Raw genomic sequence first — 21,906 nt, 5'->3', positions numbered from 1 at the left:
GCTGGCCTATACCACAGCCATAGCAACAGGGGATCTGAGCAGTGTCTGTGACCTACACCACAGCTCGTGGCAAGGCCAGATCCTTAACCCACTGAGCAAGACCAAGGGTCGAAGTTGCAATCTCATGGATGCTAGTCACATTTGTTTCTGCTGAGCCACAACGGGAACTCCCACTTTCATTAGTGCAATTTTAAGGTCCCTCTAGATATATTCTACCTCATTTAAATTGCACTACAATGCTGATATCAGAATTACTATCCCCACGTTACAGATGAAACCATCACTGCAAAAAGATACCAGCTGAAAACTTTTGTGACTAACACACTACAGCATACTTACTTGGATGTCATGCCACTTTCATTCGATGCCTAAGAAACTTAAGAGAGCAGAGGAGCAGGGATGTACTGAGGACAGTGGAGAGGCCTGTTTGCTTAGGGTTCCCTGTCTCATCATCTTTCTTCTCTGAAAACCCTTCACTGTAAGCCTTACCTCTTGAGACGTAGCTCTTATTAAGAGGTAAAGAGACATAAAAGCCCACGAAAAGTTCATCATGTCGGTAGATTTTCTCTTTCTAGAAGTGGCTAAGAGTGGGGATTGGGTAGCAGAAATGGGAAAGAAGGTGAATGGACTTGATGTTGCCGAACTGCAGACTTTAAAATAGAAGATCAATATATGGCAGGAGATATGAAAAACAACCACTTGGCTGGCAGGTGGAAATCAAAGCACAGAGTAAATTTCTTTATCAGTCACCCATCCAAGTTTAGACACCTGCCCGGCTTCATGTTACCAGAAGCAGCTGCTTTCCTGCCACTCATTTGCAGTATGTGTTCCTTCATCTATGACTCCCTTGGGCCTGACCCACCGAAAGAAGCCAGCAGGTCATGATTTTGGTTTCTGAAGTGAGTATTCTTATGCTTGGGGAGCCTCTGTTGGGAGAAGTGCTGTGTAGACACACTGGCTCCTTACACAGAGTCAGAAGAAAAGTGGCTGGGGCTGAGTCACCAAAGTACTGCTCTGGGAGAGCTGAGACTCCAGGGCTTCAAGATGGACCAGGGACAGGGAGGAGGGCGGCCACAGAGCTGGCCCTGGAGGTTGAGCTGAGCGGGGTGGTCTTCCTCTGCGATGCCATCTCCTGGGGCAGGGGGTGTGTCTGCAGATCCCTCTATGCCCGAGTGTAACATACAGTGTCTGCTGGTGTCCTAGTCCCGAGGGGCTGCCTTGTCTTGCAGGTTGGTTGTTAAGAAGAGTTTACTGTATGAGATTTTGGAGTGTGATGCCTCAGGGCTGTAGTAAAGGTCCTCTGGCCTTGTTTAAAGGAAGCAAAATGAGCCACTTGGGCTGGGGCTTGAGTGAGGGGAGGGCCTGTGGGGCGAGGTCACTTCCTATTCTCCCTGCTTCTTGCCTACCCCTCTACCTCCCACGTCACCCTCAGGCCCAAATGATCTCAGCTAGATCTGAAAGCTCACCAGGGAGCCTCCTGTGAGCACATATTTTATGGGGGCAAAGTCTCTAGAGAACCCTACACAATTTATAATGGGATTAAAGAAGTGAAGAAATCACATTAAAATGACTTATTTTTCTCCCTTCTCTCATTTACTGGTCACTCTGGAACATCATCGTTCATTTCAAATAGGAAGAAAGTTGACAATATGTTTCTAGGATTATTTTTAATAATATCCTTAAAACAAGCTGATTTTCTTTCCTTCCCCCAAAGCAGACAGCTTCGCTTCTCAGGCGTTTCCTTTGCAAATGGGTTTTCTCTCTCTTTTTCAGGGACCGCACAAAGATGGCACAAATGTTGGGAGCAGGGATTCATTTTTAGCAACTAGAAAAAAGTGTCAGGATTTAGAAAGCTGGAAACTCAGCAAAGAGCAATGATGTCAACTATTATACTACAAGTTAAGGAGACTTCTTTGCCTAGTATTATTGTTTTGGAGGATCTATGGCCATATATTCTGATTTCTTGTTACGCACAGTACAGTATGGAAACCAGCAGACTTGGGAATTTTTCACAATAGTTTTGGCTGGTCTAAATTTTACATTAATATGGAAGAGACTGCGTCAACTGCTAATATTAAGAGAACCCAAATGTCCTTTTCTTCATCGGTTTATTGGTCCCAGTGAGCTCTCATACCACCAGTAATTCAACTTCACTAGCTCACATTTCCCTGGCAGTGCCTGAGACAGGATTTCAGTTCCTCTTTAAAGTGCCCTTAAGCTTTTCCTGGAATCCTCAGAAGGTCACCACTGGCTTCCTGAGAAGCCAATTCCCTTTCTCCACTGCTGCCTATTGTTTACTGCCTGCTGGGTTGTTCTGAGGGAACCCCAAGTCCTTTGCCAGAGACAGACACACGCAAGGGCTGAGTTTTCTTCAGAATTCACTGCATCTGGATTCCTCTGGGTCATGACCAAAAATGCAGAGTGCCGCCTCCCCTAGTCTCTGACACTGTCTTTGTGTGTGTGTGTGTGTGTGCGTGCGTGCACACGTGTGTGTGTGTGCACACGTACGTGTGTGTGTGTGTGTGTGTGTGTGTGTGTGTGTGTAAGGGCGTACCTACAGCATATGGATGTTCCCAGACTAGGGGTCTAATCGGAGCTGCAGCTGCCAGCCTACACTACAGCCTCAGCAACATGGGATCTGAGCCGTGTCTGCAACCTATACTGCAACTCACAACAATGCTGGATCCTTAACCCACTGAGCGAACCCAGGGATTAAACCTGAGTCCTCATGGATACTACTGTGTCACAATGAGAACTTCTCTGACTCTGTCTTATATATACCCTAACATCATTTCCAGCCTGACTCTGCATAGACCTAAGACATCTTGAAGGCCACAATCTTGAGAGACACCTGTATCCTCACTTCCCATTTTCATCCAGGCACTCTGGCACCAAGCCCTCCCACAAGCCATTTCCTCCATGGAAATCACCCCACGCAGAATGAGCAATGCCTGTAGGTCACCATCAGATAATCTAAGTGTATGAATCCCAGTTCAGTCTCAGCTGGAACCACCCCTATGAAAAGCAATAGTATAATATAGATAGTTTAGACAACAAAAACAGCAACTGTATCAGTAGCCAATGTTTGCTTTGGTTTTGTTGCTGTTCAGACCAAAGTAGTTGGAGAAGTGTTCTTCCTAGATCACTGAAGATCCTCTTTGAGCTAACTGCTGAGACCACAGCTATATATATCCTTCTTAGCATTTATAAACTCCCCTTCCACTCGGGTCCCAGATGGCCTGGCGGGAACATGGACAAAGCTCCTAAATGTCTCATCTGAAATTATTTAGGATCAGGAGACTCAATTTAAGTCCTGGTGCCACCATCATTTACTAATGATGATCAGGACAAGCTGTATGATCTCCTGTAAGTGCCTCCCCTGCCTACCTCATGGCTTATTATGATAATGGAATGAGATAAAGATCTTATCCACGTGAACGTATCAAAATGTTAGTGTGGAGCAGAGGAGGAGAGCACTAATGACTTGTGGTGTCTACTTGTGCCAGGTACAATGCCAGATACTCCACATATACAGCGTGTTTCATCTTGATGTCTAACCAACACATGTATCACCTAGTATACTTCCTGGTTAGAGAGGTTGCTCAATACGTTTTAATTTTCTGTCGTTAACTATGCTACCCATTTAGGGATCTAGGATAAATAACATCTCCGTTTCTCAGATGTCTTCAACTGTAATAGAGGGGCTTGAACTAAATGGTATTTAACGTTCTATCTAGGCTGAATTGTTTAAGACAGAATTTTGGAGCTTGGCATTTGGAGAAAAAAGTTGTGTGATCAGAAAAGTTTGGGACATGCTGGGATCAAAGGTAACAGGGTCTTGTCCAAGGTCATATAACAAATCTGGGGCCAGCTTTGGAGTGATTGGATGTTCTCTGTCTTGATAATGATTTGGGTCACCTAGGTGCACGCCTTTGTCAAACACAGCACCTTTTATCTCACTATTTGTGAATTTCATAGTATGTTAAGTTTACATCAGAAGGAAAGATGTATTAAAAATATTGGGCTGGAGTTCCTGTCGTGGCGCAGTGGTTAACGAATCCGACTAGGAACCATGAGGTTGCGGGTTCGGTCCCTGCCCTTGCTCAGTGGGTTAACGATCCGGCGTTGCCGTGAGCTGTGGTGTAGGTTGCAGACTCGGCTCGGATCCCGCGTTGCTGTGGCTCTGGCGTAGGCCGGTGGCTACAGCTCCGATTCAACCCCTAGCCTGGGAACCTCCATATGCCGCGGGAGCGGCCCAAGAAATAGCAACAACAACAACAAAGACAAAAAAAAAAAAAAAAAATATTGGGCTATAGTTGATAATGTACTGAAATATTTAGGGGGAAGGGTGTTGAGGTCTGTATGTCATTTTGCAATGCACCAAAATTAACACAGAGAGGGGCGGGATAGAGGGATAGATGGATGGATAGATGTGATCAGGAAAGTAGAGTAAGGAGTTCCTGGTGTGACTCAGTGGTAACAAACCTGACTAGTATCCATGAGGTGCAGGTTCAATCCCTGGCTTCGCTCAGTGGGTTAAGGATCTGGCATTGCCGTGAGCTGTGGTGTAGGTCACAGATCTGACGCGGCTGTGGCTGTGGCTGACAGCTGTAGTTCCGATTCAACCCCTAGCCTCAGAATCTCCGTATGCCGCGGGTCCAGCCCTAAAAAAAAAAAAAAAAAAGATAGTGAAAGGATCATGACAAAATCCAGGTGGGGTTAGACCAGTGTTCCCTGGAAAGTGCTTTCCACTGTGCTGTATGTTTAAGAATTTTCCTAATAAAATGTTAGGAAAAAATACCCATGGCTTAGCCCAGCTTCCTGCCCAGAGCTCTATCTCTCCGACCAGCCCAGGGCTCCCAGGAGGAGACCCAGTGCCTATGGGCCTCAGGGCCTTCTCTTGGACCTCTCAGCTGAAAGAGGCACACTGTTTTCTGTGGTGATTCTTTTGAAGGACTCACCCTTTTTCATAACAAGGGAAGCAAAATTCCTTCTAGCTCCGTCCCCGGTCCCCTCCTGTTAAAAGAGCCAAAGTGCCAGTGTCCTGTAAGCCCCAGCGAGCAGTCCTGCCGTCACCCCTCTGCTTCAGCCTCATCATCTCACTTCGCAGCTGCTCCCTTTGCCTCAGCACCTCTGCTCCTCCCACAGTCACTCCGTCACCATCCCCAGAGCCCCCACCTCAGTCTCCCTCCTGGCCTGGTCTTCAGGGCCCAGCAAGCCCTGGAACCTTCTGAGCTTCCTCCTTTGCTCTCTGTCTTTCAGTTTCATCTGAGATGAATCCAGGGGTTTGAGCAGATGGTTTTAAGTTTCCAGATCTTAATGGTTTTAGTTTAAGAAATTAATCAGGCACATCAAATCTGCTCCTGCTTGCTCTGAAACTCTGCTATCAGTCCATTTTTGCATAATAATAATTCCTGCTTTTTGCAAATTTTCTTTTTTGGCGTATGCTTTTCTTAATTCTAAGTACCATCTCTCCCTTTAGCTCATTTAAATTTTCATAAGATAGACGGGAAAGTATCATTCAGCTTTCATGGATGGAGACGCTGAGAAAATGCAGACTAGCATTTATTAAGCTCCTGCTGCATGCACTCCTTTGCTGCATGTCGCCCTGTGCACTGTCTCCCTGAAAACCCACATCCTCCTTGTGAGATTCTTATTGTATTTGCAGCCCTTTAACAAATGAGGAAACTGAGGCCCTGAGAATAATTTTGAGGTTCAGTAGCCAGATGGCAACTGACACCAGAAGTGCAGTCCCACAGAATGTCAGAGTAGGAAGGGATGCTGGTGGTTTCCTAGGCCAACCACTGTATTTTCCAGTTGAAGATCCTGAGGTCTAGGGAGTAGATCTGAGCTATTTAGAAGAGATGCTGGAATTAGAATTCGGGTCTAAATTTTCTGACTTAATTTAGAAAATGAGAAAACTCCATATAGATTTAGACATATGGGGAAAGTCGGAGTGTTTCACACCCACGGGGTAGCTGTATGCCACTCTAAGCTGGTGTTACAGTTTTTAAATCTGGCTTGAGCCAAGTGCCAGGTTGTCTTGAAAGCTTAGCCACTCACAGCCTGTGAGACACTTGAGCAGCCCAGACATAATCGATGTTCCTCGTATGACAATCATCTTTTGCGCTAGGAGGCTTTGAAGGCAGGAGCAGGATCAACACTTGCCAAGTAGACATTGAAATGAGTAGTGAATAGACAAAACATGGCCAGTGACCGCAGACCAGCCGGGTCCCTGGGCCTGCTCTTTCATAGCTTCCTCCTATCATGTCCTCATTCCATTTGATTGGGTCTAAGGGCGAATGGCTTGCAAAGGGCCAGTTTCCTCCCCGATCTGATTTGCATCACCTTCATGCAAATAGCATAAGCTCACTGATCAAAGGGAGAGCCTTTGAATTTTTTTTTTTTGTCTTTTTAGGGCCATGCTCTTGGCATAAGGGAAGTCCCCAAGCTAGGGGTCGAATCAGAGCTGCAGCTGCCAGCCGATGCCACAGCCTCACCAACGCCAGATCTGAGCCACATTTGTGACCTACACCACAGCTCATGGCAACGCCAGATCCCTGACCCACTGAGCGAGGGCAGGGATCGAACCTGCATCCTCATTGATATTAGTCAGATTTGTTTCTGATGTGCCACAGTGTGAACTCCTTAACCTTTGAATTTTGCCGTTCATACCACGTGATGCTGACTGAAAGAGTCCTACTTTTGAGCTGAAATTCGTCTCCTTCTCTTCAGTCAGTAGGTAGATCTGAGGTTCATTTGTATACTTAGTTGCTCATATATCTGCTCAAATTTCCTAGTCCTCTAACACTGGAGGTCCTGGCATTGAAGGTGAACTGCACTGCACCAGGTGAATGATCCTGTAAACGAATGGCTAGTGGGTCTGAGTGGCATGTAACAAGGCTGGACTTGAAACTTCATTTGGACTCCTAATGAGCAGAGCCATCACTTTTCACTGGAAGGGTGACTGGAAAGGGACGGTAGTGATGTTGTCCTAATGCAACCAGGATTGGATGGCTGATGTCCCACACATGATGTGGAAGACTGAATGAGCCAGATTTTGGTAAACGTATGACTTTCAGATGATTGCAGTCTGTCTGTTGCTGGGTCCTACAGGGCCTGATCATTCCCTCCATGCCAGGGCTGGGATTTCTCAGAAAGGAATGGGTATTCTCACTGCCCATCTTAGAGCAGGTTATTTCTAGGCAAGGTGATGGTGTAACAATGTCCAAACTGGGGCTGTTTGGGGAGCAAGACAGGAGCTGCAAATGATTACACTGAAACAGCAGGTGTGGACCAGGGCTGATGGTTCTCTCTTTCTTTGGGCACTTGGAGGTGAAATGAGGGAATATCTGATCTTCCTGGCTGAGCTGTGGGAGAGGCCTGGAGCACTTTCCTGCCATGGTGGCAGAGGCCGGGCCCTGAGAGGGAGAAGGATGTAAGGGACCCTGGGCTGGGTGGGAGGTCTGAGTCTTGCCACTTATTGGAAGCTATTCCCTCACTTGAACCTGTCCATCATCTCTGATTGTCCTGTGCAGATTCCTTAGATGTCGCTGCCTGGACATTTGTTGTGTGTGGAGAATGGAGGGCAGGGCTGGGCTGGGCATAGGAAACACCAGCAAGAAAGAAGGGACCCCTCCCTTGAAGGCTAAATGGAGGGGACAACAGAGGGAGTGTGTGCAGGGCGTGTGTGTGTGGGGGGGTGTCTCCAGCAGAGCACAGCTGTGGAGGATCACAGCAGCACCAGGAAGGACAGGGACCGGGGACAAGTGAGGGGGTTGGCCTGAAAATGCTGGTCCTGGTTTTCCGCTAAGGACCTCTGACCCTCTGTGGTCACAGCCTGGCTCTGGCTGTTTACCTTCGTGTCCACCTTCACTCTCTCCTGAGTGACCTTAACAGGGCATTTACTTGGCAGTCACAAGTGAAAATGCTTTTAGAGTGTGTTTCTCTTCTGTCCCTTGGTGTGGCTTCTCTTTGCAGAGACAGTGGATGTTTCTGGGAAGCAGTCTGAGCTCCGGACTCCCTCGCGCTCTGCACACACCTCCAGGCTGGCATTTGAAATCTGAATTGTAATTGCCTGTTGGCTTATCCTTCTCTCCCACTCCCTCTGCTAACAGCAGTTTGAGGTTGTCACATCCCTAGTGTCCAGTGCCTGGCGAAGAGCAGGCACCCAGTTAGTCTTTGAGTAAATGACAGCAAGAGATGGAAGGGACTCCAAGCTGGACTATAGAGGTCACGATACAGACTTCATGCTCCTCAAGATCGCAAATCTCTATCTGGGTTTTCCGAGATAATGTAAAAACTCTGTTCTCGATGTTTTCCCTCTCTTGCTTTCTATTTGATTTTGTTGACCTGCTTTCTACCCTACAGAGAGAGAGAAAAAAGGATCTTACTAATGTGGTTTAAAAAATGATTGAGACAGGGAGTTTCCATTGTGTCTCAGCAGTAAAGAACTCGACTAGTATCCATGAGGACGTGGGTTCGATCCCTGCCCCCGCTCAGTGGGTTAAGGATCCCGCATTACCTGTAAGCCATGGTGCAGGTTGCAGATGAGGTTCGGATCAGGCATTGCTGTGACTGTGGTATATGGGAGTCTGATTTGACCCCTAACTTGGGAACTTCCATATGCTATGGGTGCTTCCCTAAAGAGACAAACAAACAAACAAAAAAACCTGGGGCAAGTAGGATTTATTTTTCATTAGATGCTTCCAGAAAAATTTCTTCCAATGTATCTTTTCCTTTGCAGTTCTTACCACTGATAATATATAGGGATGTTATTATTTTTTTAATCTTCATTTTTTTTTTCAGATCCTTTATAGTACAGGAGTCAATTTAAAAATTGCCGTTATTGGAGTTCCCTTTTGTGGCACAGTGGAAACAAATCTGACTAGTAGCCATGAGGTTGTGGGTTTGATCTCTGGCCCCCTCGGTGGGATAAGAATCCGGCATCGCCATGAACTGTAGTGTAGGTTGCAAATGCAGGTTGGATCCCACATTGTTGTAGCTGTGTTGTAGGCTGGCAGCTGCAGCTCTGATTTGGCCGCTAGCCTGGCAACCTCTATTTGCTGCAGGTGTGGCCCTAGGAAGCAAAATACAAGTAAAAAATTAAAAAAATAAAAAGATTAAAAAAAGGAAAAAATTGACATTATTGCCTTGGAATTCTGAAGTTATTTCATATCATAATCTAGATATGAAAATTAAATTGGCTTTTAATTTTCCTTAGAAAACCTGCCATATTTAATCCAGGGTGTTAGGAGAAATTATGTAGTAATAGCTAGTTATATGAACTGCCCATTATAAGCATCCAATAAATGTTACTTAAAGATAATATTTCCTACTTAGAAAGGCTCAATAAAGTTTTTTTCTAAAAGAATTAAAGATCAAAGAAGCTCTAACAGATAATAAATACATACACAGTTTTTATAAATTCTCTGGTATTAGATGAATAGATTTAAAGGTTATGATGAAAACTTTAAAATATTTATACGTTTTTCCTTTTGACATTTTTTTATTTGAAAAGTGAAAAAAGGAGAAAATGAAAGTAATAATCATGTATTATTTTGCCACATTTCTTTCTTTTTAATTTTTTTTTGTCCTTTGTCTTTTTAGGGCCATACCCATGGCATATCGAGGTTCCCAGGCTAGAGGCCGAATCGGAGCTATAACTGCCCGCCTACAACACAGCCACAGCAATGCAGGATCCAAGGCGTCTGTGACCTACACCACAGCTCAGGGCAATGCTGAATCCTTAACCCACTGAGCAAGGCCAGGGATAGAACCAGCATCCTCATGGATACTAGTCGGGTTCATTAACCACCAAACCACGACAAGAACTCCAAATTTTGCCACACTTTTGAGAATATAACCTCGCCCATTATTACTACCATGAAAAACTAGTTAACTGATATTAACAATTTGGTGCATGTTCCAGGCCCTTTTCATTACATACACATGCACACAAACTCACATATATTTTTGCTTAAAAAATAGAACCGTACTAATTATACTGTACTACCATTTTCTTTTTTCACCTAAAAATATTTTACAGGCTTATTTCACAGTCACTACATATAATTTTCATTTTCTTTAAAAAAAATTTTTTTTGCATTTAACTTTTTAATCTGTTTGAAATTTATGTCTGTGTAAGGTGTGAGATGGGGATCTAACAGTGATTTTCTAAATGAATTGGCAGGTGTCTTGCCAGGTTATCATATAAACTCCTTCCCTATTGATTTGAAGTGTGCTTTTGTCATGAACTGAATTCCTGTATGATTGTGAATCTGTCTGGACTTTATTCTGTTTCATTAATCTCTTTGTCTATTTATGTGCCAATTACTGTTTAACACATAATTTATCATGTATTTTGATACCTATTTGTCTCTTTCTGCATAATGTAATTACAGATTTTAACTCTCATTTTAATTTTTACCTGGTAAGAAAAAATCCTCTTAATTGCTTCTGTTTTTTGTTTAAAAGTTTTAATCTATTAATTTAATTTAATTTTTTTAATTTTTAATTTTTTTTTGTCTTTTTGCCATTTTTTGGGCCACTCCCACAGCATATGGATTTCCCAGGCTAGGGGTTGAATTGGAGCTGTAGCCGCTGGCCTACACCAGAGCCACAGCAACGTCGGATCCTCAACCCACTGAGCAAGGCCAGGGATCGAACCCACAACCTCATGGTTCCCAGTCGGATTCGTTAACCACTGAGCCACGACAGGAACTCCAATTTTAAATTTTAACAAAATAATGTATGTACATAATTTAAAATCTGAATGAAATGAGAAGGCTTATGATTATGAAATTTGTTATCCTACTCTTGCAACTCTTCATTCCTTGTCCCCAGGGATAATCCCTTTTACTTCTTTTAGTTGGTATTTCTAACATTAATCTAAATAATATAATTAAACTGCTAATTTTTCTTCTTTCTTTCTTTTTTCTTTTTAGGGCCGCCCCTGCAGCATATGGAAGTTCCCAGGCTAGGAATCAAAACAGAGCTATAGCTTCTGGCCCATGCCATAGCCACAGCAACACCAGATCTGAGCCTTGTCTGCAACCTACATCACAGCTCATGGGCAACACCGGATCCTTAACCCACTGAGTAATGCCAGGGATTGAACCTTCATCCTCATAGATACAAGTCAGGCTCATTACTGCTGAGCCACAACAGGAGCTCCTTGACATCATTTTTAAATATCATTTATTGGCTTTTATTAATAAGTATTCCACTGTTTTACAGCCCACCTTATTTCCTCTTCTGTCCAACAAGATATTTTGGTTAAATCAGTAATTAAGGTTAACATTAAGAATTGGCAAACAGTTTTTTTGTTTTTTGTTTTTGTCTTTCCAGGGCTGCACCTGTGGCATATGGATGTTCCCAGGCCAGGGGTTGAATTGGAGCTGCAGCTGCCAGCCTATGCCATAGACATGGCACCACTGGATCTGAGCTGTGTCTGTGACCTACACCTGCAGCTCAGAGCAATGCTGGATCCTTAACCCACTGAGTGGGGCCATGGAATCGAACCTGTGTCCTCATGGATCCTAGTCAGGTTCATTACCACTAAGCCACAATGGGAACTCCAAGAATGGGTGAACACTTTTTAATTGCAAGATCAACTAGTATACTATGATTGCATTTCCTTCCTTGTATAAATGAAATACTTCCTTTTTTTGAGTTATTCATTGCTTCTGTTTTCACTTGTGTAATTTTCTATAAATCTAAATTAAATTTTTCCAAATATTCATTCAGAGGCACCATGTACTTATTAGCATATTTCCCCCCATGCTCAGAAACATTAGTTTATCAGTTCCTTCCTTTAACCTGGAAACTTTCTTCTCAGAACCTTCTGTCTTCATATTCCAATCTTCTATTTCCTTAATCCCATGTCTTTTTTTATATTTATTTCCTCACTTTGTTGGAGCATGTTTTCCAGTTTCTGTCAACATTAATATATTACATTACATTAATATATTACATTAATATAATATAATCTGTTACATTATATTTTAGCTATGTTACTTTTAAATAGCATATATTTGGGATTGTTTATTAGCTTGTTTTTTGATCTAGATAGGCAATCTTAGTTTTCTTTTTTCCTTAAACTGGAGCAATTAGTTTCTCTGCATTCAATATATTTACTCTACCTTGTGTTTAACTACCTTTTTACTTTGTACTTTCTATCATACCAACTGTTGTTTGTGGTCCCTATATCTTTCTAAGCCTTCTTTTTTGATTGATTGATTGTCCTAGTTTGAAGTTTCCCCTTCTGCTAGTTTGAAAGTTACATACTTTCTTTTCTCTCCATGGTTGTCCTAGAAGTTAGGATTTGCATCTTTGACTTATTAAATATTAATACCTTTACCTTCCTATGATTACACAAACACTTTATTATTAAATACCAACTTCCCAAGTTCCATGTTATTATTACTGTTTGTTTCAATTCCTTCTGTATTTACACTATCTTAAGGCATAATAGTTATTGTTCTACATAGTCAATATTGATTTAAATTTACTCACATATTTAACATTTTCTTTGCTCTCCTCCCCCTCCCCTGAACTTTACCTTCTCTCTGTGATTGTTTTCCTTATGTCTGAAGTGCATGTTCATTAATATCATCAAGTTCACGTCTACAGAAGGCAAACACTCTACATTTTTACCTTTCCAGTAATGTCTTCATGTTGCCTTCATTTTTGAAGTATATTTTTGCTGAGTACAGAAGTGTAGGTAGGTACTTTTTTTTTTCTTTCAGTGTATTGAAGATAACATTCCCCTGTGTTTTGGCTTTTTATTTTATATATATTTTTTGACACTGAGAAGCCAGCTATCAATCTGTCACTCCTTTGAAAGTAATCTTTTTCTCAAGCTTTTTTTTTTTTTAAAGATTTTTCTCTTTCTTTTTGCTTTTCTTGAAGACCAAAGTGTGGATTTTTTTTATATTTATCCTAAGGATTTATTGGACTCTTGGATTTGTGAATTGCTGCCTTTCATGAATTCTTGAAAATTCTTAGCAATTTTTTCCTTCAGTTACTGCCTTTATTCCTCTCTATTTTCCTCCAAAGTCTAACTGGAGACATAGCATATTTTCAATCTTTTAATTCTGTGTTGTGTTGACAAGCTGTGGCCTCTGAGTCAGTCCCCTATTTTTGTAAATAAAGTTTTGAATATAGTCATGCTTATTTATATACTTTTTTTTTTTTTTAGCTGCAATGGTAGATGTGAATCCTTGCAATAGACACAGTAAGGCCTGCTAGTCTAAAGTATTTACTATCTGACATTTCAAGCAAATGTTTGTCAGTGCCTATTTAATATTTTTAAATCTTCTCTTCTGTTTTCTCTCTCATCCATTTGGTCTTTCTGTGATGCATTCTGGATACTTTATTTTGATTTATATTCCAGTTTAGTCTTTTGTCTGTACCTGATCTGTTTAATTTGTCTATTAAATTCATAACTATGGATATTGTGTGTTTTATTTCTGGAATTTATACCTGGTTCTTTTTCAAATCAAAGTCATTTCTTAGTTTCTTCTGCCCAGTTGAAATTTTTGTTCTATTTTGTTTTGTTTTTGTCTTTTTAGGTACACACCTGTGTCACATGGAGGTTCCCAGGCTAGGGGTCCAGTTGGAGCTGTAACCACTGGCCTACACCACAGCCACGGCAATGCAGGATCTGAGCCACGTCTGCAACCTACACCACAGCTCATGGCAATGCCGGATCCTTAACCCAGTGAGCGAGGCCGGGGATCAAATCGGTGTCCTCCTGGATGCTAGTTGGGTTCATTAGCTGCTGAGCCATGATGGGAATTCCCCCAGCTGAGATTTTCAGTTTTTCTTTTTATATTTTTAGACAAGAATTATGGTTTTGGAGTTTGTGCCCAATACTTTCCCTATTTGAAGTCTCCATGTATTTGTGGCTTTGTGTCTGGTGTCTTTTGTCCCCCTCTGGTTCCCAGCTTAGAGAACTTAAGCTTGATATTGCATTCAAAGTTGTATTTTTACAACTAATTTGAGGCCCAACACACACCTCCCCAGTGAATTCTCATTTGTTCCTGACAATCTAGGACCACCTGAAGTTCCAGACTTGAGCTCCTGAGTCACCCATGTTGAGGCAGAGTTGTTTCCAGTTCACTCTTTCTACCATAGTGGTGGTTCCCAAAATCATCTGCACACTCACATCCCCTGAGAAGCTTCAAATAACACACATGCCAGTGCCCTACCCCTTGATGCAGTGATTTAATTGGTCTGTGATGTGGCCTGTAATTTGGAATTTTTAAAAGCTCTCCAGTGATTCTAATGTGCAGACAAATTTGGGAAGCTCTGCCCTAAGAGTAAAGCCCTTTAGGACCTCAACTTAATGTGTAGGTGTTTATCAGACTTTCCACCTGGCAGGCCCTTTTATCTGTTTTGCCCAGGGAGGCTGCCAAATAACCCAGCTCCATACTGCAGCTGTTTCTTCCTGATCAGGGCAAAACAACTTTCAGTGCTTGGTATGACACTCAAATTTTGGTATGATAATTCTTTGTTATCTTATAAGGTCTTTGATACTTTTAAGAAAACTTAAAATATAAATATTGATTATTTATATTTATAAAATATACTTATATATTTAATATTTTTAAATATATAACATTACACAACACACATATATATTCTATACATTTCTTCCCATACAGTGTTTTTAGTTGACCTGAAATGGGAGGGTTGGTTTAGCTTGTCATTAAGAGAATTGAAAGTCTTCCAGTTGCTTTTTTCTTTTGTAATGATTTTTATTTTTTTCCATTGTAGTTAGTTTACAGTGTTCTGTCAGTTTTATACTGTACAGCAAAGTGATCCAGTCACACACACACACACACACACACACACACACACACACACACGTATATACATATATATATTCTTTTTCTCATGTTATCCTCCATCATGCACCATCACAAGTGACTAGATATAGTTCCCAGTGCTATATAGCAGAATCTAATTGCTTATCCATTCCAAATGCAATAGTTTTCATCTATTAACCCCAGATTCTGAGTCCATCCCACTTTCCCCCCAGTTGCTTTTTTAAAAAATGAGCAGGGGGAGTATTTGAGTTTTTAGCCTTCTGAAAATATCTTATTTTATCCAGTCCCTGCCATCATGATGTGACTACCCTTTGAAGTCTAGGCGGATACTTAATTTTCCTTCACTTGTTTGAAGGCACTGTCTTATTGATTTCTAACATTCGCTCATCTCTAACATTCACTGTTTCTGTTGAATAATCCTCATCCTACCTCTTTCCTGTTTCCTTGTTTATGCCTTTTTTTTTCTTCTTCTTTGGGAACCATTAGGACCTTCTCTTTTCCCACAAAAACTTTGATGTCTCAGTTTATGTACTTTGGCATGGGTTTCATTCTATTCATTTTCTTGAGCATGAAAAAGACTCTTTTTGTTTTATTTTACTGTTTTATTTTATTTTACTGCTAGGAAATGTTTTTGCCGTATTGCTTTCATGTTTCCCACCTTTTGATTTTCTCTCTTCTCTTTTTAAAAAAATCATTTTTCTTTGATGATGAGCCCCTTGGATTCATCCTCTACCTTATTTATCTTTTCTTTATTAATTTTCAGTGCTCTGTATTTGGGGGCTAGGTCTTGAAAGGTTTCCTCATCTTTACTCTCCAACCTTTCTATTGAATGTTTTATTTTGATTAAATTTTTATTTCTGGAAGGAAATTTTATTTCTGGTTCTTTGATTTATCCTTTCACACAGCCTCTATTTCTGGGTATAAGGGTATAATATCTTCACTTATTTTCCTGTAGTTGTAGATTTTAAACTGTTATTATCTTCTTCTGATTATTTCCTCTAGACTCCCCCACCCCCTGCCCCTTATTCTTGCATTGGTCTTTCTCTTTCTTTCTTTTTCTTTCCTTCTTTCTTTCTTTCTTTCTTTCTTTCTTTCTTTCTTTCTTTCTTTCTTTCTTTCTTTCTTTCTTTCTTTCTTTCTTTCTTTCTTCCTGGCTGCACCCATGGCATGTGGAATTCATGGGCCAGGGATCAAACTTGCACCACAGCAGTGACCCAGGCTGCAGCAGTGACAACTCCAGGTCCTTAACCCACTGAGCCACCAGGGAACTCCCTGGTCTTTGGTTTTCTTGCTAGAGGTTTTCCTAAACTGTCTGTGGGCCTTGGCACTCAATTCTTATTTAAGAATGAGCATCTAGTGTTTAGGGGCCTTGAGTGAGTGGGCAGGACTTGTGAACCCATGGGCTCCATTTAGGGGTGATTGAAACAGGAAGTTCATGAGAGAGAGAGAGAAAGGAGGAAAGAGAGGGAGGAAGGAAGGAAGGATGGAAGGAAGGAAGGAAGGAAAGGAGAAAGAAAAGAGGGAGGAAAGCTTTTTCTTTAGAGCCATTGAGCTTGTTAAAAAAAAGAATCTTTTGCTGTTCTTTATGTGCCTGTCAGTTTGTGGAGGGCAATTTGGGGAAAGGGGATTCTGTGTAGTTCAGCCATTTCTTCAGCAAACTTCCGTGCCCTCCTCTTTGGTGCCTGCATCTGGGCAATGTGGAGTCTCAGCCTTTCCTATTAAATTATGCAGAAAATAACTCTTTAATCGCCAATTTGAGAAATTAGTACCCTGACTGTGTGAGGTGAGAGAAAGGTATGATTACTCCATGAATAAACTTTTAACAACAGCTGTTTTTAGATCCCCACCTCAACCAAGCCCCTCAGCGTACCTGCTGTCTCCAAAGCTGACATCTCAGGTTTTCCACTGGGATGATTGGCCATTTACCTGTCGTCATTGTGCTCCAGGTGACAGATCATTGCTTCCTCTGCTGGGATAGATCACTCACCTTTCCACTATCTGGTTCTGTCTTCCAACATTGCATTGAATTCTCTTGTCTCTTTCTGTCTTCTTTATTCTCCTTGTCTTTTATAGGTTTCTACTTTGTTTTTGTTGTTATAGTTCCTTTACTATCAATCTAGCGAAGTCCCAAGCAGGAAGAGAGTTAAAAAAATCTTTATCCTTAAAACATATTCCAATTAACTTTAGATGGCTTATCTATTAAAAACAGTTCTCCTGGGGTTTTACTAAAATTGTTTTGGATTTATAGGTTAATTTGAGAATTGTCAGTTCTGTACTACTGTGCCTTCCTGTTTAAGGACATGGTAAATCTCTCCATTTATTTTGATCACTATTACCTTTTGCCAGGTTTCACAGTTTTCTTCATGTTAGCTTTATTACTAAAATATTCCTCTGACGAAGAGCACAAGTGACACAAATAAAAAGCACATTTGTGAGCTTGAAGATTCACCTGAAAAACTGACCCATAGCATAGTGCATGCAAAAAGACAAAGAGAAGAAATATGAGGAAAGGGTTAAAAAGTTGGAAAACAGATCAAGCAATTCCAATAGGTTTCTCATAAGAGTTTCCCAAGGAAAGAACAGAGAGTATGGAGGCTAGAAACCATCAAAGACATGAAAGAATAAAATTTTCTAAAGTGGCAGAGTGAGGCAAACACACACACACCCTCCTACACGTGGTGTGCAACATTTCAGAAAGATAGGAAATTCTAAAAGATTCAAGAGAGTGAAGACAAGTTCCATTAATTTATACCCTGAGGAATTTCTCTGCTTATCACAGACAGATTAGAATCACCAATGACAGAGCTAGCCAATAAAAGCTGCCAATATTTGTCTCTTGGGAACAAGCATCATCTGTCACCAGCACCAGGAGGCCCTGCAGAAGTCATGTGAGCATCCAGTCCTATGTCTGTCACTGTACTTGCCCACTATCGAGGGACCACCAGTTAACATCAAAGAGCACAGGGCCCATCTGTCTTCCAGGCTGTTGTGATGCCTCCAGTCTCCCCAGCCCTTCATCAGACAGGCTCCACTTGGAGAAACACCTTCTTCTCTCATTCTTCCAGTGTCTCAGAACTCCGAAAAACCCTTTGGAACAGAGCAGGGCTTGAACACGTATAACTGAAATCTCCATTGCATTGCCATGGAAAAGGAACATCCTTGACATGAAGGGAAAGCCCAGTGCAAGGCCCGAGGCTGCTCAGTTCCCAACCTCCTATTTCCCTGCCTTCCTTTCGAAGGTCCAAGAAGAAAAGATGTTCAACGACCCTCTTGAGATGTGTTAGTGCTCTTTTAGATATGTCATTAATGAAGTGTGTGATAGGTGTATGTATGTATGTGTCTGTGTATATGTATGTATGTATTCGCACACACATATGCATATGCCAGTATGTTTTAATGGCAACTTGAGAGGTATAGGTGGATGGCCTCACTTTCATTAGGGTTATGGAGAAGGGAAATTTTTATGCTGATTATGCCTATGAGATACCTAATCTATTCAAATACAAACTTTTTAAAAATACTGAAGTGTAGCTGATTTGCAGTGTGTTAATTTCAGCTGTACAGCAAGGTGATTCAGATGTACATTCACATACATTCTCTTTCATATTCTTTTTCATTGTGGTTTATCACCAAGTATTGAATATAGTTCCCTGTGCTCTACAGTAGGACCTTGTGGTTTATCCATTCTTTATTTAATAGCTTGCCTCAAACCCCAAACTCCTACTCTATCCCTCTCTCACTCTCTGCCCCCTTGACAACCACAAATCTGTTCTTGTGTTTATAACACAAACTTTTGAAACCTTCTCCTCTTGCTTCCTTTAGATGCCTCTAATTACTGCCCAGCTGCATGTTTGGAACTCCATCAAACATAAGCATCAGAGCCATTAGCCTGAGAACCTGGACTAGCCTGGGGACATGAGCCTATGTTTGAGGTATAGTCTGTTTTGTCATTCAGTTGCTCAATAAATATGAACTTTAGTGCCTTCAGAAGGTAAAGATAAACATGGCCTTGTCTTTAAGGGGCTCAGATTTCAAGCATGTCACCTATTGGCCAGGTGGGCTCAAGTGAGTCACTTAAGCTCCTTGATCCTTCAGTTCCTCCTCTTTAAATAGGATGCTAGCTTTGCCTACCTGACTCAGGTTGTTTGTGTAGATGTGGTCAGGTAACATACATAAAAGTGGTTATGGGAAAGCCTGTAGGACATTGTTATCATTTTCCCTATGATGTCTGTCCTCATTAATCTCAATTTCTAAGTAAACTTTAAATTTAAGTGATGTTTCCATTTCCCACCAAAACAAGCGATGTCTCCTTCTTGGCGTGTGGTGGTTGTATCTCCTCCCTTTTCATCTCGTGTCATCTCTTTTCTGCTAGAATCTGCAGGGCACGAGTGAGTTACTTCTTGTGAAGTACCTGGCAGAAAGGATGCAAAACCACTGGTTCCCTGAGCTCCCCCGCGTGGTGGCATCCACTGTCCTTGAGCTTCCCAAAGGGTGTCCTGGCTGTCATGCTGGTGCTGCTCAAGAAGCAACGTTCCAAGCGAGTTCCCATTGTGGTGCCGTGGGTTAAGGACCTGGCATTGCTGACTGTCACAGCTCAGATTCAGTCCCTGGCTCGGAACTTCCATATACTGCGGGGGTGCTGAAAAAAAAAAAAAAAAGCAAGGTTCCAATGTCAAGGTTCTGATTTCTGTCCATAGGTCTCATATCAGGCCACACCACCTATCTTAAATCAAGTTAATGGTAGTTAACACTGTAGTGTTCTAAGAACTTATTTAGTTCTCACAGCAACTCTGCATTATCCCATGTCATAGAAGAGATAACTGAGACTATCTAAGAAACTTGCTCATGGTCACAAAGCTGGTGAATAGAAGCGCAAGAGTTTGATCCCAGGAAATCTCTTCCCTGAGTCTAGGCTCCTAACCACATTGTTACCCTAGCTCTTCAATTAGATTTGCTTAACTAATTGAGAGTCAGGAAAAGCTCCCAGCATTGAAAACATCTAGGAGGGTGCTGGCATGTCTTGGTTCTTTGATGATACAAGTAAAATCCACTTCTTAGGTGCCACCTCTTCAAGAGGTACTCGGTACTCCGCTCAATTGGACACTGATCTCCTGGCTACCTGAGTAGCAAGCTAATGCAGAGTTGAACCCTCCTATGAAATTGTCAATAATTGGCCATTGTGACCTATAACAGTAGCAATTGCCTATGATTCCGCCTAATGTTGGCTGAGTTGCTACCTGGATGCAGGACTAATTCCAGGCACTCTTCTTATGTTTCTCACTCAGCAATACTTCAGTGTTTTCAACCTTCATTTTTCATGTAAGGAAACAGGTTCAGACTAACCAGCTGGAGATCCTGCTCCAGGTTGGGTTCTCTTTCATTGCACAGTGTCTGCAGGCTGAGCCCTGGGAGCTGAGTGCAGCTGGTGCTCCTGGAGGCAAAAAGGAAGGGTCATGGTCAAGTGGCAGCCTGGAGTTATACTAGTTTTGGAGTGAACCATGAGTCAAAAAGGAAAATGATATGACCCCTGCAAAGCCGGCAGATATGACTCAACCAGCAGTAAAAGTCAGCTTTGGAAAACTGAACCAGACCTGTTTGATTTGATTCAGTATTATTATCACAGCCACTGGCATCCATAAGCTCGTGGGTGTGCTTGCTGCACCTTTAAAGAGAATTTGGGGATTGAGAGGTGGTTTGCCTCATTGGAGAATACTGCTGGGGGTGGGTGGGCAGGGAGAGCCAGGTGGAGGGCACCTGCAAGGACTGGAGGCTCTTGGGATTCTGAGTTGAGATAAATACAACTAGAGACCTGAGGGGTAGTAGAGCGAGGTGTGGGAACGAGAGGTGGGATGGGGAGATCTTCCCTGTACAGCGAGGAGCTTGGGCATCCAGTTTTGCCCCTTGGAAACCTTTTGGAAAGACTCTAGGCTGTAAGGTAGGAGACCTGGGCTGGGAAGGGCGGAGGGAATGTTAAATGGGCACGAACACATGGAGGTGTGTTCTATGTAAGTGGAACATTAGTCAGGGATGAATGCAGAAATAGTTGAAGCAGTTCATAGGTGTTCGTTTTAATTCTTTGGTTTTCCTCTGTGGGAAACTGCTTCCCTCTGGTTCTTTTCAATATGGATTGAGTCATATTCTCGATTTGACACAAGCATATATTTGCCAGAAGTATTTTAAAGCATTGAACAATTGCTGCCTCATTCTTAGGGCTTTGATTGAACCACTCTAGCTGAGCCTCTGTCTCGCCGAACATAGGAATTTGAGATGAATTCCCAGCCACTAGAACAAAAACTACCAAAAGAAAGTAGGAGTGAGTGTTCTTGATCAACATGGATCTTTGTTTTAACTTTTTTTTTTTTTCTGGGCAATTGGCCAGGTATTGGGAGTATAAAGGCTTGCAGGCTGCTTTCTAAGAGTTTCTTATAAACTATTTGAGAGAAATAGGACATATACACAGAACGGAAGACCACGTTTTATCAATTTGAGCTAGTCCTTCAAGAATGAGTATTTAAGGGTAAAGGGAGTGAGAGGAGGTCATTACAGGCAGAGGGAATTGTACATACACACACGTGTGCATACACATACACACACACAACACACAAGTCCAGGGGTGGGAGAACCCATATTTGCTAGAACCTAAGTACTAACCAGTTTGGGCAGACAGAAACATTTGTTGGGGAAATTATTCGAATGCCCCCCTCCTTTTCTCTATACACATGTTCCCTTTAGTGAATCCATTTAGTCTTTCACAGTTAAATAATGTTCAAAGGCTGACTCCTGGATTTATAACTCCAGAACAGACGTTTCTTCTATATTCCAGACTTGTTCCTCCACCCACCTACTCAACATCTCCAATGGATAATCCCACAGGAATCTCAACTTGAGAACAACCACAGTGGAACTCTTGGTTTTACCCTCCTGATTTGTCCCTGTCTTCCCACGTCCCATGTCTTTGCCCTCTTGGTGAATGGCACATGATTCACCCAGGTGATCCAGCCAAATGTTGGGAATCACGCTTGACTTCTTTCACTTCTCCCCCTCCTGTGTCCCATCAACAACAGATGCCAGC

The 21,906-nt window shown here is 42.1% G+C and overlaps 1 protein-coding gene across 5 annotated transcripts in view; it reads left to right on the top strand.

Moving 5' to 3' along the window:
- The first annotated feature begins 809 nt into the window (after nt 1-809).
- LOC110259445 (uncharacterized) overlaps nt 810-21,906 on the top strand; it is a 153,946-nt gene continuing 132,849 nt past the window's right edge. For 3 of the 5 annotated variants that reach the window (XR_014838588.1, XR_014838589.1, XR_014838590.1), the window contains exons 1-2: nt 810-899; nt 18,657-18,766. The gene's annotated coding sequence lies outside the window, so the exon portion shown is untranslated. Of the gene's footprint in view, nt 900-18,656; nt 18,767-19,206; nt 19,320-21,906 lie in introns of those variants that run through there. The other 2 variants (XR_014838591.1, XR_014838592.1) reach the window with 2 other exon arrangements.

Source organism: Sus scrofa, chromosome 2 (assembly GCF_054392235.1).
Source record: "Sus scrofa isolate SSC_HxYL_T2T_F1_AM1 chromosome 2, Sscrofa_HxYL_maternal_Yorkshire_Landrace_v2.0, whole genome shotgun sequence".
Classification (NCBI taxonomy): Eukaryota; Metazoa; Chordata; class Mammalia; order Artiodactyla; family Suidae; genus Sus; species Sus scrofa.
Note: the sequence above shows the minus strand (reverse complement) of the source record. Positions and strands in the feature narration are given on the sequence as shown.